Source organism: Panthera onca, chromosome A1 (genome assembly GCF_046562875.1).
Source record: "Panthera onca isolate mPanOnc1 chromosome A1, mPanOnc1 haplotype 2, whole genome shotgun sequence".
Taxonomy (NCBI): Eukaryota; Metazoa; Chordata; class Mammalia; order Carnivora; family Felidae; genus Panthera; species Panthera onca.
This window is the reverse complement of record NC_138339.1, coordinates 205066439-205093123: the sequence shown is the minus strand read 5'-3', so window position 1 is coordinate 205093123 and position 26685 is coordinate 205066439. Positions and strand designations below refer to the sequence as shown.

Sequence of the window (26685 nt, the reverse complement as noted above, 5' to 3'; positions counted from 1 at the left end):
AAAGTATTATTTTAAAACTTGGGCAAATAGATAGTTGAGTAGAGAGAAACAGAGTTAAGATGATCGAGGAGCAGGGGGACCCTAGGCTCACCTTATCCCTCAAGGACAGCTAGATAATCATTCTAAATACCCAAGATATCAAACTGAGGGCTGAGCGAGAAAATCTGCATAACTAGAGACAGAAAAAATGGCCACAGCATGGAAGGTAGGAGATGAAGAGAGTTGATTTGGGAGAGAGAAGATCTGTGGGTGCTACCATGGGGAGGGACCCCGATCACAAATAGAGGACTGAAAGAAAAAGAGAGAATGAGTGAAAGCACGAGAAGAGAAATGCACAAGAAAAACTTCCATAAAACTATTGGCTGGGAAAGAGAGAGGGGCTGAATACTGCAAGTTTTTACAAATAGCAGAGTGCAGAGTCTCAAGTTTCAAAGGTCAACACCATCACCAGGGTCTGTGCCTGGTGGGCTTGGTGGTGCTCTGGTGGGAAAGGAGGGAAGAGAACCAGAAGCAGGTGGTGTGGTCTCAGGATCCCTTGGGTCACATGGGGAGAAGCAGTTCCCCTGCTTGGAGTGCATTTGGGAGATGTGGCAAAGCCTCTCTGGTGGGCAAAAGACTTGGCATGTGCCATTGAGCTGTCCCATACACTAACATAGGAATGGGGATACCGGCTGAGGGCAACAAGCCTTGGTGTCGGCTTTCTCCTGAGCTTTACCCTAACCTCTAAACTGCTGCCCTGTCACACAACTTACTTCTGAGACAAGCCAGCATGGCCACAGCACAGCAAGACCCTCCCCTAGAGGATCAGTGTGTGTCTGTGCCGCACTGATCTCTAAAATGTGGAGTTTTGAAACCCAGCCATACACCTGAGATAAAACACAGGAGTGCTGTGCCACCTGGCAGGCATATAGCTTGGATGCAGACAGGGTGAAGGCAGGGATCTGGTGGAAACTGGGGACACAAGAGGTTGTTTTATTGTTTGCTCTTCTGTGAAGGCTTCCTGAACAGTGACACTGCAAGCTTCCTGCTGACAGGATTAAAGAGTGGAGTATGACCATCTCCCCTTCCCTCTCCCACTCATCAGCACAGACTGACTTCAGTGAGCAAAACAGTGCCACCTAGTGGAGGACAGAGCCACTTACACCAAGCCCCACCCCCTTGCACCCTGCAGGTGCATCTCCATTAGGACAAGTCTGCCTGAGAATCAGCACAGTAGGCCCCACCCCCAGAATACCAGCACAAACCCATCTCATGCACAGTCTATTAATCACAGAGTGTTGTAAAGCTTCAGCTCTAGGATAAAGAGGATCTAGCTTCCTTTCATGTTGTTGTTGTTTAATAGGATAAAGAAAAAGCAATATTTAATTTTTTTTAATTTTTAATTTAATTATTTTAAAAATTGATTTATTATTTTGTGGATCTAGCTTCTTTTAACAAGCAGACCAAAACATACCTAGGTTTTACCTTCCTTTTGTCTTTTTTGTACCTCTTCTTAATATAGCTATTACTCTTAGAAGGAGGGATATAACAGGCTTTCCTAACAATGACACACAAAAAATATGACAAGAAGGAGGAATTCACCCCAAAAGAACAAATGGGGGAATAATGGCCAAGAATTTAATCAATGCAGATATAGGTAAGATGTCTGAACTAGAATTTAAAACAACAATTTTAAGGACATTAGCTGGGCTTCTAAAAAGCATAGAAAACATCAGAGAATTCCTTACTGCAGAGATAAAAGAACTAAAAACTAGTCAGGCCAAAATTAAAAATGTTATAACTGAAATGCAAATCTGAATGGATACCATGACAACGAGGATGGATAAAGCAGAGGAATGAATCAGTGATACAGAAGATAAATATGGAAAATAATGAAAAGAAGAGGGAAAGAAAGGTATTGGATGACGAATGTAGACTTAGGGAATTCAGTGACTCCTTAAAGTATAATAATATCCATATCATAGGAGTCCCAGAAGATGAGGAGAGATAAAAAGGAGAAGGTTTGTTTAAGCAAATTATAGCTGAAAAATCCCCTAATCTGGGAAAGGAAACCGGCACTGAAATCCAAGAAGCAAAGAGAACTGGCACTAAATTCAACAAAAGGTGGCCATCACCAAGATGTATCATAGTCATATTCACAAGATACACAGACAAGAAAATAATCTTGAAAGCAGCAAAGGAAAAAAATCTTTAACTTAAGAGGGAAGACAGATCAGATTCACAGCAGATCTGTCCACAGAAACTTGTCAGGCCAGAAGGAGTGGCAGGATATATTCAATGTGCTGAATGGGAAAAATATGCAGCTAAGAATACTTTATCCAGCAAGGCTGTCATTCAAAATAGAAGGAGAGATAGAGTTTCCCAGACAAACAAAAACTAAAGGAATTCAAGACCACTAAACCAGCCCTGCAAGAAATATTAAAGGCAACTCTTTGGGGTGGGGTGGAGGGGGGAAATCAAAAGCAACACAGACTAGAAAGGAACAGAGAACATCACCAGAAATCCCAAGTTTACAGGTAACACAAAGGCACTTAATTCATATCTATCAATAATTATTTTGAATATAAATGGAATAAATGCTCTAATCAAAAGACACAGAGTATCAGAATGGATAAAAGAAAACAAGACTTATTTATATGCTGTCTACAAGACTCATTTTAGACCTAAAGACACCTGCAGGTTAAAAGTGAAGGGATGGAAAAACATCCATCATGCTGGTGGATGTCAAAAGAAAGCCGGAGTAGTCATGCTTATATCAGACAAACTAGGTTTTTTTTTTTCTTTTCTTTTCTTTTCTTTTTTCTTTTCTTTTCTTTTCTTTTCTTTTCTCTTTCTTACTTTTCTTTCTTTCTTTCCTCCTTCTTCCTCTTTCTCTCTTTCTTTCTTTCTTTTTAAAATTATTTAATTTTGAGAGACAGAGACAGCGTGAGCAGGGGAGGGGCAGACAAAAAGGGAGACACACAATCTGAAGCAGTTCCAGGCTCTGAGCTGTCAGCACAGAGCCCGACGTGGGGCTCTAACTCATGAACTGCGAGATCATGACCTGAGCCGAAGTCAGATGCTTAACCGACTAGCCACCCAGGCCCCCCAACAAAATAGGTTATACATCAAAGACTGTACCAAGAGATGAAGAAGGGCATTACATCATAATTAAGGGATCAATCCAACAAGATCTTACAATTGTAAGTATTTATGCCCCCAAATTGTAGCGCCCAAATATATAAATCAATGAATAACAAACATAAAGAAACTCGTTGATAATAGTAGGGGACTTTAACATCTCATTTATAACAATGGACAGATAATCTAAGCAGAAAATAAACAAGGAAACAATGGCTTTGAATGACACACTGGACCAGATGGACCTAAAAGATGTATTCAGAACATTCTATCCTAAAGCCACAGAATACACATTCTTTTTCAGTGCATATGGAACATGCTCCAGAATAGATCACATACTGGGCCACAAATCAGCCCTCAGCAAGTAAAAAAGATTGAGATCATACCCATGAATATTTTCAGATCACAACACTATTAAACTTGGAGTTAACCACAAGAAAAAAATTTGGAAAGACCAAAATACATGGGAGTACAGAATTACTAAAGAATGAATGGGTTAAATGGGAAATTAAAGGCGAAATAAAAAAGTACATGGAAGCAAATGAAAATAAAAACACAACAGTCCAAAAACTTTGGGATGCAGCAAAGGTGTTCCTAAGACGAAAGTATAATGCAATACAGGCCTACCTCAAGAAGCATGTCTCAAGTACACAACCTAAAATTACACCAAAAGGAGCTAGAAAAGAAGCAGCAAATAAAGCCTAAAGCCAGCATAAGAAAGGAAATAATAAACATTAGAGCAGAAATAAATGATATACAAACAAAGAAACAAAAAACCCCAGAACAGATCAACAAAACTAAGAGCTGGTTCTTTAAAAGAATTAATAAAATTGATGAACCCCTATCCAGACTTATCAAAAAGAAAAGACAAAGGACCCCCAAAAATAAAATCATGAACGAAAGAGGAGAGATCACAACCAACACCACAGAAATACAATTATAACAGATTACGAAAAATTATATGCCAACAAACTGGACAATCTGCAAGAAATGGACAAATTCCTAGAAACATGAAAACTACCAAAAATGAAATAGGAAGAAATAGAAAATTTGAACAGATCCATAGTAAGCAAAGATTGAATAGGTAATCAAAATTTTCCCAACAAACACAAGTCTAGGCCCAGATGGCTTCTCAGGGGAATTCTATCAGACATATAAAATACCTGTTCTTCTCAAACTGTTCAAAAAGAAAAAAAGAAAGAAAAGAAAGAAAGAAAGAAAGAAAGAAAGAGAAGAAAAACTTCCAAACTCATTCTATGAGACCAGCATTACCCTGATTCCAAAACCAGACAAGACCCCACTAAAAAGAAGAATTACAGGCCAATATTCCTGATGGGCATGGATGCAAAAATTCCCAACAAGATACTAGGAGGTCAAATTCAACAGTGTATTAAAGGAATTATTCATCATGATCAAGGGGGATTTATTCCTGGGATGCAATTATGGTTCAATATTTGTAAATCAATCAACATGATACACCACGTTAATAAAAGAAAGGATAAAAACCACATAATCCTGTCAATAGATTCAGAAAAGAAGCATTTGACAAAATACAGCATCCATTCTTGATAAAAACCCTCATCAAAGTAGGGATAGATGGAAAATACCTCAATATCATAAAGGCAATATACAAAAGACACACAGCTAATATCACCCTCAATGGGGAAAAAAATGAGACCTTTTCCCTAAGGTCAGGAACAAGACAGGGATGTCTACACTCACCATTACTATTTAACATAGTACTGGAAGTCTTAGCCTCAGCAATCAGACAACCAAAAGAAATAAAGTCATCTAAATTGGAAAGGAAGAAGTGAAACTTTCACTATTTGCAGACAACATGATACTCAATGTAGAAAACCCAAAAGATTCCACCAAAGAATTGCTACAACTGATACATGAATTCAGAAAAGTTGCAAAATATAAAATCAATGTACATAAATCTGTTGCATTTTTATACACCAGTAATGAAGCAGCAGAAAAAGTAATGAAGGAATTGATCCCATTTATAATTGCACTAAAACCCATAAGATTCCTAGGGATAAAGCTAACCAAAGACGTAGAAAATCTGTACTCTGAAAACTATAGAACACTTATGAAAGAAATTGAAGAGGACACAGAGAAATGGAAAAATATTCCATGCTCATGGACTGGAAGAACAACCACTGTTTAAACGTTTATAATACCCCAAACAATCTACACATTTAATGCAATCAAAATACTATCAAATGCTATCATTTGATAGCACTATACAAAATGCTATCAAAATACCATCAGCATTTTTCACAGCACTAGAGCAAATAATCCTAAAATTTGTATGGAACGACAAAGACACTGAAAAGCCAAAGCAATCTTGAAAAAGAAAAGTAAAGCTGGAGGCATCATGGTTCTGGACTTCAAGCTATATTACAAAGCTGTAGTCATCAAGACAGTATCGTACTGGCACAAAAACAGATCTATGGAACAGAATACAGAACCCAGAAGTGGACCCACAACTATATGGTCAACTCATCTTTGACAAAGTAGGAAAAAATATCCAATGGAAAAGAGACAGTTTCTTGAACAAATGGTGTTGGGAAAATAGGATAGCAATATGCAAAAGAATGAAACCAGACCACTTTCTTACACTATACACAAAATAAATTCAAAGTGAATGAAAGACCTAAATGTGAGATAGGAAACCATCAAATCCTAGAGGAGAACATAGGCAGCAACCTTTTTGACCTCAGCTGCAGCAACTTCTTACTAGACATGTCTCTGGAGGCAAGGGAAACAAAAGCAAAAACATGAACTATTGGGACTTCATCAAGATAAAAAGCTTCTGCACAGTGAAGGAAACAACGAAACTAAAAGGCAGCCTATGAAATGGGAGAAGATATTTGTAAATAATATATCTGATAAAGGGTTGGCATCTAAAATCTATAAAGAATTTATGAAACTCAACACCAAAAATCAAATAATCCAATTAAGAAATGGGCAGAAGACATGAATAAACAGTTTTCCAAAGAAGACATCTAGATGGCTAACAGACATATGAAAAGATGCTCAACATCACTCATCATCAGGGAAATACTAATCAAAACCACAATGAGATACCACCTCATACTTGTCAGAATGGCTAAAATTAACAGCACAGGAAATAACAGGTGTTGGTGAGAATGTGGAGAAAGGAGAACCCTTTTGCGCTGTTGGTGGGAATGGAAACTGGTGCAGCCACTCTGGAAAACAGTATGGGGGTTCCTAAAGAAGTTAAAAATAGAAGTACCCTATGACCCAGCAATTATACTACTAGCTGTTTACCCAAAAGACACAAAAATACAGATTTGAATGGGTATATGCACCCTTTTGTTTATAGCAGCACTATCAACAATAGCCAAACTATGGAAAGAGCCCAAATGTTCAATGACTCATAAATGAATAAATCAGATGTCATTCATATATATATATCATATGATATACATATACATGTATATACATATACATGTACATATACATGATATATCATATCCATATATATTTCATTCCATCAAAAGGAATAAAATCTTGCTATTTGCAATGATGTGGATGGAGCTAGAGTATATTATGCTAAGCGAAATAAGTCAGTCAGAGAAAGACAAATATCATCATCATATGCTTTCACTCATATGTGGAATTTTAAGAAACAAAACAGATGAGCATATGGGAAGGGGACAAAAGAGGGAAACAAATAATAAGAGACTACAATAGGGAACAAAATGAGCGTTGATGGAGGGTGGTGGGTGGGGAATGGGATAAATGGGTGATGGGTTTTAAGGAGGGCACTTGTGATGAGTACTGAGTGTTATATGTAAATGATGAATCACTAAATTCTATTCCTGAAAACAATATTACACTGTATGTTAACTAACTAGAATTTAGTTAAAATTTTGAAAAAAGCCCAAAACTTAGGCAAATGAAAAACTTGTATCTTACCCATAAATATTAATAGAAGGATTTTGCCATCTAAGAAGATAATGTCAAATCATTCTATCTGCCAGAAATGCAATTTAGATCCAATCTCTTTTATAACTAATGGTTATAAATGGAAGGCACAAGGTCTTTGTGTCTGTCTTTATGTTTATTTGTTTCTCTCTCTATATGCTGTAGAGATGTGGTATTTTCTACCTCTGGATAGTATTGCTAAAATTAACTTATAAAAGGGTTCTATGTAATTGGCTTGAAGAGAATTAAGCACTTATATGCATTAAGGATTCCTAAAACTCTCAGAATTATAATAGAAACTAACACAAATGCTTTTTAAGTTCATGCAATCTGAAATAATCTTTGGTAAATAGAAGCTAGTTGAAATTTGGATCGATTAACATAGATATGTCTTCAGAATTATCAGCATTAAAATTAATGTAGATGTATAACTTTATTCTACTTGGGTTTATTAGTCAAATTAGGTCATGTTATTTACGTTTCAAAATTTGTCAGTGAGAAAGAGTGAGGGCTGATAGCTGAGTTTGTCTCATGAAGTTTTTGTGGGTAATCTAAACATAATCATTAAAAACAGTGAATTAAATAGATGTAAAAGAGAAAAAAAGGTTTAGGTCAACTTTTTAAATAGTGTCCCCAAATCTTTTTGGTAGCCTGAAACCTTAAAGTTTTGCTAAGTTAAATTAAATATCTACATTATTTCCCAAAACATTAAATATTGAAAAAATTACTGAACACAGGTTTACCCACTTTTGGCTTCCTTTTACAGAGACACTAAAGATATTTGAATCTATTAGTAATCATGCTTTGTGCCACAAATAAAGAATTTACTGTGAGAAAGTACATGTTTCTACAAATTAAAAAAAAATTTATAATTTGTTAAGTCACAAAATGCTCATGTAAAAGATAGTGCTCAATTGCTTACTTCTTTATTTTCACTAAAAATTACATTTTTTAGTGTTAGAAATACCAATACATGTAATTAAAGCTGCTAGAAATAATAAGGGAAACCTCTCCATATGTAAGAAAAGTAGGATATGTGTTTTTGGTAAAAGAAGGTATGAGAGATGGAGATGTATTTTTATTAAGGAAAAATGAAGTAATTTTGTCTTCAAGTTAAAACTGGTTATTTCAGAATAAGAGTAAAAAAACTGGACAAAATTGTAGAAGGTTTGAATTTTGGGAAAATGCAACCTTGGGAAAGGAATTTTATGGTAGTCAAGCTGGTTAAGATCAGAATAATTTAATTTAAATTTAAAAAGATGAGTTTTAATATCATTGGTACAAAATTACAATTGGTTTTTCCTCTGTTACAAGGACAAAGTTTTCCTGGACTTTAGGTCTGCTTTTGGTAACAGATAGTGAAAGTTTCTTTACCTTTTAAATAATCTGTACTGGAAGCAAAGACTTTGTGTCTTAAGAAAATAATTAACTGTGCATCATGTTAAACTTTATCTTTGGGTCTTTGATTATTTAAGAAAAACTGAGCCTTATCGGGCTGTTGGGTAGCTCAGCTGGTTAAGCGGCCAACTTTGCTTCAGGTCATGATCTCCTTGCAGTCTGGGTTCTAGCCCCCTGTGCTGGGCTCTGTGCTGACAGCTCAGAGCCTGGAGCCTGCTTTAGATTCTGTCTTCCTTTATCTCTGCCCACCCCCCACCCCACTCATTCTCTCTCTCTCTCTCAAAAATAAATGAACTTTAAAAAAATTTTTTTAAAAAAAGAAAAACCCAGCCTTCTAAATTCCTAAAGTTTTCTAAGTTCCTGTGTCCTGCTATGATATTATAATTCCAGTTATCATTTTAAAATGTGTCACAGAAATAACCAAATTCCTTGTCGATTTCATTATAATCAACTCTCATCACATCTTTAACAATAGGAATTTTTAAAGTATTTTGGCATTTGCAGATAGTTATTGTTTTACTCAGATGCTTTTCAAAAAGTGCTCTTGCAAAAGTGCATTGTATTTCAAGGAGACTCATTTAAAGCATTTTGACAAGTACAGGTTTCTGATAACTTTCAGATCATAAGAATTGAGCTGGATAAGAACTTCTAGAACTACTAGAAAAACAAGATTCAAGCAGAACAAGTAATTAATACACAAGACTGAATGAACTCAGAAGGATGATCATAATTTTTAATTTATTATTTTTAAAGCTTATTTATTTTGAGAGGGAGAGTGAGAACAGGGAAGAGGCAAAGAGAGGAAGAGAAAGAGGATCCCAAGCAGGCTCTCTGCACTGTCCGTTCAGAGTCTGATGCAGAGGGCTCAAACTCAGGAACCATGAGAACATGACCTGAGCTAGAGTTGGATGCTTAGCTGACTGAGCCACCCAGGTGCCTCTCTTTTTTTTTTTTTTTTTTTAATTTAATTTTGAGAGAGAGAGAGTGAGCGCATACGTAGGGGAGGGGCAGAGAGAGGGGGAGAGAAAATCTGAGGGGCTTGAACCCATGAACTGTGATATCATGACCTGAGCTGAAGTTGGATGCTTAACCGACTGAGCCACCCAGGTGACCCAAATTATTATAATTCTTTATAAGGTTTTATTTGAAACATTGCTGGTTCTTTTATGTTTTGCTTTTTCAAATTTAAGGAAACTTTTTCTTAAGTGATCTATGACTTCTAGCAATTTATTAAAGTGTACCTTTCTGAATGAAGATTGAACATTTACTTTTTCTCTGATTCCTCCAGAATTTGAAAACTCTTGAATATTCTTTTCATGGCAATATAACTGGTTATTTGCATAAATTCAATAACAATCTGTTCTGTTCATAACACAACACCACTGAAAACTGGCTAAACCAAATACGGAATGCCATATTTAAGAGACATGTGTATAGACTCAGATATGACCAGACAGCTTTAAGGAAAAGCCAGGAAGGATCGACCTGGTATCTACTATTAGGGTTCCTGGCAGTCTTACCAGGTAAATAAGGATGGTCACTGCCTGGCAGTCCCACGGACCTCAGGATATTTTCAGGGACCTTGAGAAGAGACAAATTCACTCAAACCATAGATTTTGCAGGTAAAATCTAATAGCTTTTAAGAGGTCAATCTGAGATTGCTTATGAAATGTTCCACCAAAGCAGTCTTAAAAAGAGCTTAGATGACCAATCATTATTCTTGCTCCACTTAAGAAAATAATCAGGCCAAGTCTAATGCAAATAAATCAGCTTTACTCTGATTATTTTTGGTTAAAAAAAAATGGGGCTAATTGTAGACAGAAAAATTATGTTTATACCTTTGTAGATATTCGATTCTAATCCTGTTATCTTTGCAGTTTTGTTATGTACCTGTAAACTAGCCTAGATCCCAAATTCTTCTAGTTTCCTCAAATATCTGGCTGTGACTCCAAACTAATGTTTCCGATTTTCTCCCATCCTTTTCATTTGTAATAATTAAGAACAAAGACTGTCCTTGAATCTCATTGGAAGGGATTATAACAGGTCCTCCTCACTACCTAGGTGGCAGCCAAACTTCAGGCACTTGAACTTTAGAGACACGTCTCACAGCCAAAGGTGGCTCCACATGACGTGTGGTTCTGTGCAGATTCTGGAGGCCTCTGAATCAAACTGATGATGAAGAACAGTAGCTCACATGGAGGTAGATGGCTTCCACCAAACAATACTTCCTACTGTAAACATAAAACACTGTCCTCTTTTCTTTCTTTCCCTTGCTCTGGCAATAGCCTTGAAAGACAACACCATCGCCCACATCTTCCTTGGCCATTGCTAAGGAGTAACTTTTCAGCCTGCTAGATTTGTCCTCAAAAACTCCAATTTGTCTATGATGCTAAAATACCTGAACAATGCGCCACCTTAGCAGAAATAGTTTGTGCTCCAACAGAATGTACATTTGACTGTTGTGGTTATCATTCTCCTTGGGCCTATGACTTCCTAGACAGCTGACACAAACTGGGCAATGTCTCCTCTTAGGTTACTGAACTGTGCTCTTAACTGTTCACAGAGTGAGACACCTCATTGCTCAACTCCCCTGAATTTACACTGTCAAGTTAGAAAGATCTACCAGGAGGAGTTCAAATTCAGAAATTTGCTTCTTTTGGCAGGCCCCCTACTTCCCTGGTTAGGAGTGAATTCAAATGAGGCTATGATCTGGAACTTCTCCTTAATTCTTGAGAAGTATTGCAGAATCTCCTGCTAAAGCAATAGAGTTCTAGACTCTGGTCAAAGTTGATCTTGATTATGGGATAGCCCTCGATTATCTCCGAAGAAGGAGGTATCTGTGCTGGGGCCACCACTTGCTGCACCTTGATTAACACCTCCGGGGAAGCTGAAACTCAGTTACATAAGATCACTGAGAAAGCCATTTGGCTTAAAAAGGTGACTCCGTCAGTTGATTCTTTCTTAGATTCATTTGATTTTTATTGGTTTGGGTCTTGGGGACCATGTCTCCTATGGACACTCCAAACACTGGGAATTATTCTACTTAAAATAATCACTGTAATTTCCCTGGAGTGCTCTATTCTCTCAAAAGCTTTCAGCGTATGTTCCCAGCCGCTACCCACCAAGCAAATGATCTACCTAAGACTGGAAAGTAAGAAAAGGAACAAATGACCAACTTAAAAATTGTGAATCTGAAGTAATGGTCTGTGACTATCACAGAGATTAAGCAAAATCCATCATGACCTGTGAATACCACACAGAAGATCATCAAAAGCCGCAAGAACTACAGAGAGGTAGATGAGAGTGGTACTGATGCCTTAAATTTTGATTGCATTGATATGGGGCTGTGGAGCACAACAGTCAAGAAAGAATTTTTGAGATGTTTTACGGTGCTTGTGTTGTATCACAGGGACAGGACTTTGCAGGCAGAAAGAGCTGCACTTGTGCTGTGAGGAGTGACTGATACATATTTTTAAGTTTGGGGGAGGTAGAGATAACAGAAGTCTCTAAAGGGATTTCTGTATGTTAAAGAAGACTTGTGGGATCCTGAAGGTCTGGCTATTGCCAAGATAAAGTTACTTTTAATCTCTGGCAAAGCATTAACATTAACGCTTGAGTCCCTTGAGCAACGTCACGCTCGGTGTGTCTCAGGTATTTATCAGTGGGCTGCAAGTTATAAGGAAATTTAATTTTATCTACATTTCTCATACCTTTGTTTTCGTCATCAATATCTCTCAGTGGAGCTGAAAGTCTAATCAAAAGGGAAGAACTGTTTAAAAAGGAAACAACAGGTCCAAAATGGAGTCACTTATGCTGAGTCCCATGCCAGCAAATCAAAACTTACTATCTAGCCTCGCTCGGGAATGTTACCTCCAACCAATCAATCTGGAATGACCTGATCAGCACTAATGAGGTAATCATTTCAACAGACCCCTCCCGTTCCCTTTCAAAAGAAGGTGACCTTCCCTGAAACAACACACTGGTTCCTTGTCTCTCCCCTTTTCTGCCTAGAAGTCTTCTGTTTTGTATGGCTCCTCAAAGCTCCTTTCTCTGTGCTAGATGGGAGGCTGCCTGATTCATAAACTGATGAATAAAGCCAGTTTCATCTTCAAATTTACTTAGTTGAATTGTTTAACATAATTTAACTAGAACGTTTTTGTTTTTTCTTTTCAGAAACTTATCACACATATATACTTCTTTTCAGTCTTGTTTGTTATCATTGCCCTTTAAATAAAAATTCAAAACAGCACTTCCAGTTCGCAATTTCCTATCCTGGGCCTTCCTGAGTACTCATAAGGCTGGATGGAACTGAAAATGCTGCAGGATCCTGAGCACAGAGCATCCAGGATAAGTCCAGACTTTTTTTTTTTTTTCTACAGTGAATGGTAATGTAAACCTTTCCATTTACTTGCTTATCTGACATGCGATGTTTGTAACATATTACTTGAGTTGAATGTCCCTCTCTATATTTGCTTTCCTTTGTCCACATTCTACTCAATTCTTAACAAATTTTAATTTGGCTTTTAATCTATATCTATTGAAACCTAAGAGCCTCAAAATTCCTAAACTCAATGGAATTTCCTCATGCGTCATTTTTTGTTATATTCGCAACACTTTAGAATATGTATAATAAAGAATTTGTTTGCTTTTATCTGGGTTCCTGGGAGGTAGCCTCTAAACCCTTGGAATTTCCAGAGTGATAAGAGTGTTTTTGTTATTCATGGTAGATCCCTAATATGGTTTATGGTAATTGTGATTCAGGATGAGGGGTGGCTACCTCCAAAAGACCAACCATGTGATTAGAATGTTGGGGTTTTGAATCAAGCAATGTAAGCCTGATCTTCAAGGAGGGGAGAAGGGTAGAGACTGAGTTCAATCACGTGGCCAATGATTCAGTCAATCATGCCTAAGTAATGAAGCTTTAATACAAAGACTAGATAGACACTGAGACTGAGCCTTCTTGGTTGGCAATATGATGCATACTGATGTGCTGAGGGGAGATAATATGCCTGAGGACAATAGAAGCTTCATGTTTGGGACCCTCCTAGAACTCACTCCATGTGTTCTCTTTCTTTGGCTGGTGCTGACTGTGTCTTTTCACTATAATAAAGCTGTAAAAGTAATCTGAGTAGTATGCTGAGCTGAATAGTAAGCTGCCGAATTCTAAGACTCATTGTAATAAATTATTGAACCCAGAGAGGGTAGTGAAAACCAGTGAATTTATAGCCAGCTGGTCAGAAGTGAAGGTGGCCTGGAGACCCCCAAACTTACAGCTGGTGTCTTAAGTGAGGGCAGTTTTTCAGAGGACTGTGACCTATAAAGCTTGATGGGTAGTTGGTGTCACAAATCATTATAGGATGTTATTTATAACTTTTAATGCTATACAATCAATAATATCAATATCATTATGTTACCTTGATACATGGGTAGTTGCAGTTCACTGTCCCCATACTTCACTCATTGGTTCCTATAACACCTCTGTGAGAGGGGTGATATGAGTCTATTTACCTTGTCTTACATAAAGTTGAAGAAGCAGACATAAGTTTCAGGCAGAGTCGGAGACAAAACTCAAGTCCTCAGACTGCTGGTTAGCATGTTCTCTCACGGTAATGCCCTTTACCATGCTTACTCTCCCACACTTTGAGGATTCATTTTTAATCTTCTTTGGTAACTTCTTCTACCTTCTACCCCCCACCCCCAAACACAATTCTACCTCTTAGCCATTTCTCATGGTTAGATGTTTGGTCCACTTTCCTGTCCATTCTACATTCTCTTCACCAAGATGTTGCAGCTCCAGCCATCTCTGCTAAGAAGACAACTCCCACGTCTGCATCTGCAACCCTCTAGGCAAAGCCTCAATCCTGTGTTCCTCTTAGGCCCCTGAAGCATTTCTGCCTTAAATGCCCTATCATTACCTCAAACAACACATTTTCAAACCAAACTCATGTCCAAAGCAGCTTCCTCTTCATACTAAAATCATACTAAAGTCATACTAGAATCAACCATAGTATCTGTTTACCAGTTCTGCTATTTGTTCCATAGTACCCATGCTACTCTGCACTTGTGGTCAGTTTGAGGCTACTTAGCAGCTCTTAAGTAAATATTTCTCAAGTATGCAATTGCCTGTCAGGTAATACCAGATAGTAAATAATTTGATCAGTTGATCTGGTGTTTCATAAGGAAGAGGGTGGAGAAATATTACAGGGATATGGTTTGACGTTATAGTTATTGAACATGTACTATATATCTGATAAGCCCTTTACATGTTATTTAAAAATTTTTGCAACAACTCTAAAAGATAGGTATTAACCACCCAGTTTTAATAAATGAGGAAACCGAGGTTTTGAGAAGTCCATAAACTGCTAAGGCCACAGAGACTTTGCTACTTACCTCTGGCAAACTCAGTCCAAATCTTAAACCCCTAAGGCTCTGGGGCATGTGATTAGACTATGGAAAACAGACCTATAGTGAAATAAAGAGCACTTCACTAAGATGAGGGGTTGAGGAAAGGCTGATTTCCAGCGCTAATAACTTGGAAGCTATCTTGGAAAACAACCAGCTAAATAAATACTACGGGACCTAAATTCCCGAAGCCATTTCTAAGACTACTTAAATACTTAGTATCTTATAGTGTGTTTTCTCAAGTATTTTCCTTTACTTTTTATCTTTCCTAATTCAACATTTTTAGATATTTCCATTATACAGATATTCCTTCTGAACAAGTAACTTATACTATTTTGACTCCATTTCACTTTGATTCAGAGTCATATAATCTCAGGATTTGAAAGACCCTGAGTTACTTGGTAGAGCCATCTATCCAGTGCTTACATTCAATTTATTCAGCATCCTGTCAAGCAGTCGTCTTGTTTAAGTTTGAAGACCTCCAGTCATGTCCTCACAAGACAATAAATTCCTCTTTTGGACAGCTCTAATAATTAAATGTTTTACCTTATGTTTATCTAATGCTTGTTTCCCTGAGATCTTCATCACTGGCCCTACTGATTTTTTCCCTTAGAGATGTAGTAAGTGAGTCCAATTCCTCCTCTACCCACCCGCCCTTCCACTATTTAAAGACAGATATCATATACCCCAGCCTCTCTGCCAAGCCTAATAGCCACAAGTTCAACTGTTCTTCCAGAGATCATGAGTTGAAGCTATGACTGTGTCACTGTATTAGTTAATCCAATAAGTCTTTAGCCACCATGCTATGTGATGCATCCTTGAAACACTTAGGATTCTGTCATTTCTATTATAAACATACAAAATCATATTCATTTAATAGTTCAAAATTCTGAAAACAAAACAAAATCCCCAAACCAAACACAACTACCATACCCAGTACTATAAAATAATATAATTCTATGCTCCACAGAATCATTTTGAAAACAGATTTTAAAAAATTTCAATGTAGACTTGATAACTGGAGTTGGCTGTCAGTATGTACCTAACAAAAGTCTGCTTAAAACAATCTGGTTTTATTCACTGGAGAATTCCATACTGAGAAACATTTGTGTTGAAGACCATTTTAAACTTAAATAATTTTATGTATGATTGTATACATAGATACGTTCTTTTACTTCTCCCTGGCCTGTCATTAAACGCATATTAGCATATCTAAAAGATAGTAATATGTTCAAAGAATAAGAAAAACAAACTCACATCCATGCAAGTCTGACCTAACTTGCTAAAACATAAGCTCCATGAAGGCAAGGATCTTTGTTTCATTCGCTGGTATATCCTAAGTACTCAGAACAATGTTTTGCTTATGAGTGTTTAAAACATTATTTCATGACTGAACCTAAGCATAGCATAATTTCATGATAATAAATAATATAATAAAATCATATCCAGTTTCACTTAATGTTTTATATTAGTCCTTTCCAAAGAAAACACTTTGGAATAATACCACCTGGATAACAAACTGGGGGCATATCATTTTTGTGCTTTCTGGCCGTTTGAGAATCTAGCATTGAGTCCAATAGAAATAGAACATGAGAGTCACACAAGTGGACTACATATGCAATTTAACATTTTCTAGAAGTTACACTAAATAGTGGGAAATAATCACCTGCAACTTAACATTTTCTAGAAGTTACATTAAATGGCGGGAAATACATTAATAATGTATTTTACTTAACCAAATGTCAAATATTATCATTTCAACAAGTAAGCAAATTTAAAATATATTAATGGAATCCTTGGCGTTTTTTCTTTTTTTAGGTACTGAGTCTTCAAAATCAAATATGTATTTTATACTTACAACACATCTCAATTCAGATTCGTCACATTTCAAGAGCTCAAGAGCTACATAAGGCTATTGGGTTACTACTATATTGGACAAGACAAGTCAAGAACCTGGATTTTCTACCAATGCTATTATCTGTAACAATTTTTAGTCAGATCTTTATAGAAGATTTCTATGACTTTATCTCAAATTGGATTTTCTACTATTTGAAAGCTGAAAATTATTATTAAAAATGGTGTAGGAATTATGGCAAAAATAAAGCTTTTTAAACTCTAGTCAAAACTTAAAGTTCAAATTGGAATAATCCATACCCTAATGGAAATTAACATGTTCATGTCTCCATATTTACTAAAAATACTCACATAAATTATTTACAAGTCACCGTATAAAGATGTGCATGTAGTTCACTTGCTAGAAGAAAAGTTACAAAAAAAAAAAAAATTCAAAATCGTAAGCTGCACCCTGTATAGACTAGCAAACTTGGCTTTGTTCTGTGGTCACAGATTGTGCACTAATTGTGGTTATCAGATAAAGAGTGCCATTTGAATTACATAAGGAAATAAACTGCAGATATAAATAGATTCCTAATGTTGATGAAAAAAACCCACAAAATATATAATCTATTAAGATTAGGTCAATGAATAAAAGATAGCCTATTTTTGAAATCTGTTATTAAAGAAAGAAAATGCTTTCCAACATCATTTTGTAGCTACATGAAAAACAAGCAAAAGAATTCAACGTTCCAAAATTTAGCACTTCATTGTGATTTTGTTTTATATAAAGAAGGAACAGTTATGCATTTCTAGGTAATCTGGATTTATGTAACTGCTGCAAATGGTAGAGTAGAAAATGGCTAGACATGTAGAATACAATCATGAAAGTTGAATGCTAATAATGGCAATGCTTCTCATTGCTATTGCCCATGTTCTGATGTGTTTATCCAGCCATCTAACCATAGGGAGACCAGGTTACCATTCAGACTCCTCTACTTTGCATAGTCCTGTATACATTTTAGTAAATCAGTGAAAATTAGAAGGATCTAACTTATTAAATGTGACTTTCCTTTCCAAAATGAGACTGACCTTTATTTCTTGCCATTCTTCTATTCAAATTGGAACAGAGCCTGTACTGGGGCCGAGGTGCACAGAATTGCCACTCAGAAACTGGTAGACTGGCCTTTTTTTGATAGTTCTATTCATAGCCCAGCAGCATTATCTTGTACTGGATTGATGGTACTAAGATTCGTTATGAAATCTGACACTACCTCTAAGATTTTGGTTTCATGTATTTCTAGAAAATGAGTAAAAAAAGAAATCTGGCATGAGTCATAGGCAATACCTTAAAGAAAAGAGCTCAGGCTGGTACACTACTGCCTCCTACTGTCAGTTTGAGGAAAATGAGGGCCTCAGAGATCTTTACTCAGCCTTATTCCATTTTCAGATTTACACATCACTGGCCTTCTTGCTCCACAGTACAATTTTGCATACTATGCCCTTGGACCAGTAACCTGGGAATATATGTTGATGTTTTGTTTTTGAATTCCTCCGAATTCTTTCTCTGCTTAGATACTAGATCTGTGACAAAATCCAGCAAACACCCCGAGTATGGATTTTATTTAAGTTAAAAAAAAAAAAATCTTAAAGGTAACTCACAAAATAATATTTTTAAAAATCTGGTTCACATTTTTTTCCTTAAGTTTTTAATTTTTCTCTTCCTCCTTTTTTTTTTTTTTTTTTATAAAGCCTTACCACATAGATATCTGTTTGGAAAAGGGAAGAGAAAAAAAATCTATATTATTTTAAAGTCTTTTAACAGCTTTCTCTAAAGAAAAAAATATTAACAGTTATGAGTTAATATAGTAGGAGGTATAACAATTCATTAAATCAGGAAAATGTTTAAAAGCTTTGTTATGTATCTAAAACACAGAAGGAGTACATGACCAATTAGGGTAAATATAGACTACTCAGTTCTAGAACTAGCATATTTGGATCAATGATTTGGGTGCTGGTTATAGAGTCTCTTGTGCTCAGACTGAAATTTGACTTCTGAGGGCTTCGGCTGAGTCAAAGAACATCGATCTGTGTTTTAAAGGTGAGATTTTTGATGGGCAAAATAAGTCAGGCAAAGAGGACCTTTCTTAGAAGCTGCTCCCTTTTAATGAGGAAACAGGGAAAAGGAATAGGTCGATGTCACTTCAGTTATTTTCTTGCAAATAAAACACCAAGTTTAGTTCCTAAGAAACCCCAGACTACCCTGAGATCTTTGAAAAATTGGTTTCTGTAAACAACTCATTTTGAATGCAGCATGGCTGGGCCTGTGCGCTTCCTAAGACCCTCTGGACACAGTCAGATCTGACCACACAATTCCCTCTTTCCATTTACTGCTATAGATTCCTGCCTCAGGCTTCTCTCGCCAGCAGGGACTGTTTCCTCAAAGACCTGCTTCTGTTCCTCTTCCCGGGGCTTTGGAGCACCGCCTGTCTCTATGGCAACATGAAACACAAAGCACTGGAAATGTACCATACAGCAGGCAGAAAAGAAAGAAATTAGAGTGCAGTACTCTTGGTAAGCTCAAGAAGGTGCTGACTGCAGGAAAATGGACAGAGGACAAGATGTAGCAATTGTTAGTAGTTCCATTTCTCATATATTCTCTTTAAAGAGCTACAAGTGTCAGCATAGAAGAAGCCTTAAAATATATGGAACTTTATAATCCACATAGTGTCTGAAATAAAAAAATTATTGGAGATCCACATTAGCTATAAACGTGTAGTAATTTATGGTTCATTCAGCTATTGAGATAAAAGTTCTTGGTTAATTGAGATATAAAGTATAAAAAGAAAAAAATTAAATCAAGTATTCCAATATGGTGTATGTCAAACACACAGGAAAATATATTACTATCACATGGCAGAATGCTTTTTTTTAATTCTTCAACCTCAATATAAATTTTTTTTAAGTCTTTTTCAATTCAGGGCATCATATTAAATGTAGAATCTACGTCCATTTAGCTCAGTGGTTCAGGATAATCAGAGTTTAATTCCAATCTGTTCCCTGGTCACAAATAGCATCCTTAACTCGTGACGGAGTACATGACGAATGGCAAGCTGGTTCAATTTGAATCTGAAAATATTTATAAAAACCCACACATCTACACATTATGAAAGACATTACTTATACAGGCATTGAATAAAAATATACATAGCTGGTCTGTTGATTATTTTAAAAATATTTCAGGCAAGCCAATAAAATAATGCTGAATGTTGATGCTGGAAGCTTGCTTTGAACCTCGGAATTTCAACTCAAAGTACTGTAGAGATTACTTGGTTATTGGGTCTTGGGGCAGGAGCTGCTGATACATTTTTAGCACCCAAACTCGCAGATGGACAAACTTGGTTCTGAACACTGTTCTTTGAGTCATTACCTCAACAATTAGACTAGCATAACTTCAGGGAAGGTAGTAGTATGCTCACTTGTAGAACTCAATCATTAGAATCTGAGAAGGCTAAGAGCTCAATCATTAGAATCTTAGAATCTTCCCACAGCCTTAGTTATTTATTTTTAAAACCCGATCAACTGAGATGCATGTACAAGCTACAGCCACTAGAGGTCAGACGGTTATACCTGTCACCAATCTAAATTCAAGTGGGCACTGTAGTACCTTTTAGTGACTTAAAAATATGGAACATAATACATTCTTTTATTACAGTGCAATATCAATAAGTTTGCTAATTCATCTTATTTCTAAAGGTCCTAGGTTTTGCAATACCTTTCTATACTGGTTCTTATTTAATTGGAAGAGGAAAGAATCCCATGATCTGAGAAGGCCCCTTCTGGAGTAGAAATAGAAGCAATGTGTTCTGCAGTTTCACCATTTGGTCACCCCAACATTCATGGGAATTCCAACATGAATCATTGTATTTCTCTAATGTACTACCTCGTACCTATTTTCTCCAGGAATATACAAGTCCTATGATCTTATATGTTTATGGCCTTACTTAACAGAGTAAAGATTTACTTATAATTCTGTCCAGTAAGTTTACTATGTGACAAACTAAAAATACTTTGTTACAAAAATAACAAAATTTTCAGTACAATCCACAAAGAGGTGGAACTCAAATTCAGTTCTAACAAATATAATTCACTTTTTGCCCATCTTATTAAGAAAATAATTGTTTGCAAGTCTTTTATCCCCTGATTTCAGGCTGCATTTTACAAAAGACTAATAATAAAAGCAATATGAATGTGTCCGAGCATTTACTAAACACCCCACCTGCAGGAGATGCTTTATAAGAACCGCCATACAGCCTAGTGAAAGATGATTTTTTTTCTCTCCATTTCACAGATGAGGAAGAGAAGCTTTGAGGGATTAAGAAACTGGCTACAACGCAGGAGGCAGATTGGGGCAGAGCTCAGAGTCAAGCCCAAAATCTCCCGTTTCAGCTCCAGACTTCAAACTATAGCTGCTGTATTTAACTTTTGAATTAAAAAAAAAAAAAAAAAAAATGTTTGTTTATTTTTGAGACATGGAGCACGAACAGGGAGGGGCAGACAGAGAGGGAGACACAGAATCTTAAGCAGGCTCCAGGTCCTGAGCTGTCAGCCCAGAGCCCGATGTGGGGCTGGAACTCAAGAACCACGAGATCATGACCTGAGCCAAAGTTGGACACTCAACCGACTGAGCCACCCAGGTGCCCCTGTTACAGTTAACTTTTGAAAAAGAAACTATAAATGCTGAAGAAGCAGCAAATAGTATTCCTATATTAGCACAAGGAACCAAAGGTAACTTATGAGACACTTCATTTTTACCAATATTGTTTGTGACTAATGCCTTAAAAATCTGTTGAGCTCTCTAGTTAAATAGACCAGGAATATTTTTTCCAGGGCTTTTGTGTGTATGGTATAAAGGACTGCCTATGTTTACAGCTGCAACTAGTTATTCACAAGGAAGCAAAATGTAAGACCCAGATTCACCAGTACATTAGAAAATACTCACAGCTAGTTATTTTGACATTATTACATGTTAAAAAAAAACAAAAACAAAAAACACTGTACCTTTTAATACTAAACCGATTTGTGCCAAATAGAGTCCAGAGTTATATAATTATTTTCTAAACACAATTTAAAAAATGAACTAACAACAAATGCCTCAATCTATCTGAAATGTTAAAGTTTTAGCATCTAGTTTCCTCTCACTAGGAATCTGTGCTTGAGGAAACCACCATTCTTTTAGGAAACAGTGCAATTCCTAAAACTAAGACACACATTTTTTTAACTTCTTTTAGCCGTGCTTAAGGCAGTGAACTTTTCTGTAATACTACCCCCTCTCTATTCCTCTGTCCTAACCATTGTCTATAATAACCTGTGATCCCTCAAGTCTCACCAAATGCTACCTCCTGATTCAAAAAGGTTGTTGATGTCACTTTCCAAAGAACATCCGCTATACTTCTCTCCTATACTGTATATCCTGGTCTGCTTGGTGTTACAGTTTTCTGTGGCCCTTGCCACGTGTGAGAGCCCAGCGATAAGATCACAAACTACTTGGAGAAGGGTCTCTGTTCTTTTCCTCCCTTGTGGTGTTAAAAGTGCTTCACATGCACATGGGGGGCATTTCATCATAAGATTCTACATGCCAGGGGGCACAGGCCACGTTTCACATTTCTTTGGCACACTGCCAAAGAGGATACAAGAGGAACAGCACGCAGCCGTCATTCCTTAGGTGGAAAAATGCTGAGCGTGTACAGGAGGCCATGTTGTGTGTCAGGGGTATAGCAAAGAATGGGCAGTCATGGTTCCTGCCTACAGGAGACCTACAATCTAATCACATGGATGTATTGATATCCACAAAGACACTGGCTCATTACCTTTCTTAGAGAACAAGGAGAAATGGCAAGAATTGCTCCAAGTGTTTGAAATACTCAATTATGCCTTTTTAAAAATGCGTTACTGAACCTGCTTTCTGTTATGGCTTTTGGCAAAATTAGGATCCGTGCCTCGTCAGTACAAAACATGAACATGCAGTGAGTCCTATGGGTGTGTTTGATTGCAAAAGAAAATGCTTAGGGCCTGGAGGGGGTATCATTTGTAGCAGTGGATGGTGAATGAAGGGAACACAAGCAACGTGGGGGTAACAGGGCCTCGTCCGAGAAAGTCTAAGGAGAACTAGTGAACTCGGCAGTTTGGGGCACTGAGAGACAAGAGACAGGGAGAGGGAAGAGGAGGCTATGTAGAGGGGTAGGCATGGAGTCGATCAAGTCAGGTCCAGTTTCTGAAAGGCGAACTGGACAGGATTTAAAGAACATACGAAGCAGGAAGTGCACTTGTAATCAGAAATTCAGAGTTTGAGACGTTTTTGCACCAGATGCGGTTGATGGTGGTCGTTCCCCCGGCACGGTTCTTTCAGTGCAGCCGGCCTGTTACTGCCCTTGTTGTTATACCACAGTAAATGCAGGAGAATGATCTGCCTTCATCATTGTATCTGGGCCTCTCAAGAGACTAGTGTTCTGGTCTTCCCTTCTCTCCAGTCTGAAACAAGGTCAAAGTGCTTCGGTGCAGGAAGTCACTTCCAGGAAGCCCTCACCTCCAGCTACCATTGTCCACTCTCATGGCACCCCGTTCTTTGCCTTCACCACACTTTCCATTGGTCTCTTTTACTACATTTTATACAAGAAACCTTTCATGGGGTCTTTATCTGAATGGCGGTGAAAATAGTACCATTAATGGTGCCTCTCTGGCTTCAGACAGGACAACAGGCTTTAATACCATTTCCCCGGTTAGTTCCCACACACTCTGTGAATTTGTTGTTAATATCCCACTTATACAGGGAAAAAAATCAAGGCCAAGACGTCTGCTACTCTGTGTCACACCATGATGCCATTTCTGGTTTTGCTGCTGTGGCTCTCTTCTGGGTCTCCTTGCAGAGAGCTGGGATGATCTCCTCAAGCACATTAAAGGCTCTTTAGTGGGAGGCAAGTTTCCCTGCTGTCTCTACAGACTTGATTTTAACTGAGCTAATTACTGCCAGGGAAAAACCTTTTCCTTTGTCAGGGTGTATGCTCATTGATTTGTTATTTGGATTTACATGAGAGAAAAACAAAAACAATATTCCCTGGTTCGTCTGGTTGGTTGCAAACTCAACATCTGTAGATCAGAGAGGGTGCTCTATTATGGGGTTAGTTTTTATTTATTTATTTATTAATTAGTTTATTTTCAATGTTTATTTATTTTTGAGAGAGAGACAGAGTGTGAGTGGGGGAAAGGCAGAGAGAGAGAACACAGAATCTGAAGCAGACTCCAGGTCTGAGCTGTCAGCAGCAGAGTTCAACGTGGGGCTCGAAACCACAGACGGTGAGATCATGACCTGAGCCGAAGTCGGACACTTAACTGACTGAGCCACCCAGGCGCCCTGGGGTTAGTTTATATTTAAAAGGAAAAATTGTAAGAGTTTCTTCTTAGCTCTGTCATTCACTTTTTATACCCTGGAATGATTCTCTCAATCTCTGTAGACTTTAGCACCTTTGTTTACTGGAGCTGATGAAATAAAACAACTCTGCAAGTATTTTTACAACAAAAACCATATATGCAAGAGCTCTTTGATACATAGAGATCATCATATACCCCTAAGGCATTGTAGGTTGTCCTCTAATCACAAATCTTGAAAGTGGCTGTGTGCGGGCCTCTTTTCAATGGTTACAGCAGATGCATTAGTAACAGACACTCCTGAAGTCATAGAACTCTGGGTAAAAACAGAGCCATAGATGCTTTTGGAATAATTGGTCAAGTCATGTGTTTTGATGTTAAAAACAAATCATTTCTAATACTTTCAATGTAATCTATCCATCAGCAAACTGGCTTATGCTTACCTGTAGTATCATTAAATTCATGGGAAAAGTAATAAATCCAGTGATGTATATTTATGTGTTAATTTGCTGGGGATAAAGTGGGTGGATATCCAAATTCCGAGTATATCCGAAGAGAATGGCATAGAGAGAGAATGCATTACGGCTCTTTGTCATTTAAAATAATCTGACAGCTTCCCCTTAAACCATGATAACAATAATACATTTAAAATCAAGTTTGAGGATTTGAGGGCATCTAGAGTTATTAAGAGGGAAATTATGAAAATCCTTCTTTTGGAGGGAGGGACGAAAAGGTGGGAAGGAGACTCTTGTGAGAGTCAGAGAAACATTTCCCATTTTCCTAAGATATTGGTGCTTTTCTAAGTGACTTCTACTCTCACGTTCAAATATCACTGAGGGAAACACACATGTGACTTTTTTTTTTTTTTTTTATGAATAACACATTGTGTTCATGAATAAATTGATTGGGGCACCTGGGTGGCTCAGTTGGTTAAGCATCCGACTCTTGCTTTCGGCTCAGATCCTGAATATGGGATCCAGCCCTGCATCGGGCTCTGTGTTGTCAGTGCGGAGCCTGCCTGGGAGTCTCTTTCTCTCCCTTTCTGCTTGTGCACTCTGTCTCTCTCCAAATAGATAATTTTTTTTTTTTTTGAAAAAATAAAATGCAGAAACAGACTAAGAAGAACAATTGAACCTCTTGTTCTTGTAGCCTTGCCTTTTCCAAATGTCTTCCTGGTTCTGTTTGGCCATCAGATACAGGTCTCAGAGAAGCAGGTATGTGGACACATTAGCAGACATTTAGTCCTCTTATGAGGTGGTTATTGTTTATCTCCATTTATTGACAAAAAAAAATGAGACCAGAAGTTAAATGGATAATTTCAGTGACAGAGCTAGGGAAAGGTGGATGCAGAATGAAGACTTAACAGCCTTTCTGTTTTACCTGGCACACTGCCATTGTCTCCTGGGTCACAAACTAGCTGTTTCACTGGAGGGAGTACTCTCTCTTGTAGAAGTGGTTGGCTAATATGAAGAGATGATGAACAGATATGGAAAAGCGGTAGAGTGGTTGTATGGGGAAAAATTCAGACATACACATATACACGCCTATGTACACACACACACACACACACACACACACACACACACACACATACATACTGGACCTGCAGGAGAGCTAAGCAACTAAAAGCTCAAAGAGTTGGTAGTAACAGAGTCTGAGTAAGAAAAAATAAAGTTAATGTTGATCGTATCTCTTGCTTTTACGCAGAATCTATTTGTGGACTGTAGAGGCCACTTTTAGGCCACAGGCTCGAGTGATGGAAAACTTGAGCAAGGCAAAAGGGCCCACAGGTGGCCACATAGCTGAAATCAAACAGGCTCATTAGGCGACCCACCCGCAAATAGCCATAGGTCCTAACCGACCAATGGGCTACTTACAACCACAGTTAACAAACAAGGGAAAATTCCACACATTCCCATACTCTCTCACTCCACCTTATAATGACAGCACCCCACCCCCAACCCCGCCCCACCTCAAGGTGCAGTCTCTCCTTTCCTGTCCTGCCCATGGCTCCGTTGCAGTGTATTCAAGAAGCTTCTCCTTTGTCTGCCTTGGGTGAATTCTTTTACCAGCCATGCAGCCAGCCCCAATCCAATAGGAAACCCCACAGGGAGTGACATAGTTATTTCAAAATTCCTGTTTCTTTCCATTTGGTTTTAACCTGACATAAACTAAACTTATACTCACAGTTAACATTTTAGTAGTTTGGAAACCCTCTGACTAAATATGCACTGTATGTGGCTTTTCCTCATTTTAAGCCTAGCTGCCTCAGTCATGAAATTACCACTTTTCTAAAATCTTCTTTCATTCTGAAGTTCTTCTTTGATTCTAGGAAGAAAATAAAATAATACTAAAAATAATGTGATAAATATTTGTGAGTAGAATTTCCTACAGGAGAAAGAAGTAGGTAAGCTGCAGAAAATGTGAAGGCTCAGCAATTTGTCCTTTCTTCTGAAACAAAGGGAAGAGACAGAATCCTAATTTCAGAAAATGCGATCCCTGAGCAGTTCTCAGCTGTAAATTTGCCAGTTACTGCTGGCCTGATTTAGT

The 26685-nt window shown here is 37.5% G+C and overlaps 1 protein-coding gene and 1 long non-coding RNA gene across 6 annotated transcripts in view; one reads left to right on the top strand and one right to left on the bottom strand.

Moving 5' to 3' along the window:
- The window catches only part of DIAPH3 (diaphanous related formin 3), a 516220-nt gene that overhangs the window by 26881 nt on the left and 462654 nt on the right, over positions 1-26685 (bottom strand). The gene's annotated exons all lie outside the window — the stretch shown is intronic.
- Positions 12225-16850, top strand: LOC132682006 (uncharacterized). The gene is made up of 3 exons (XR_009611388.3): positions 12225-12388; positions 12649-12860; positions 16696-16850. It is a non-coding gene; the product is annotated as an uncharacterized LOC132682006 (long non-coding RNA).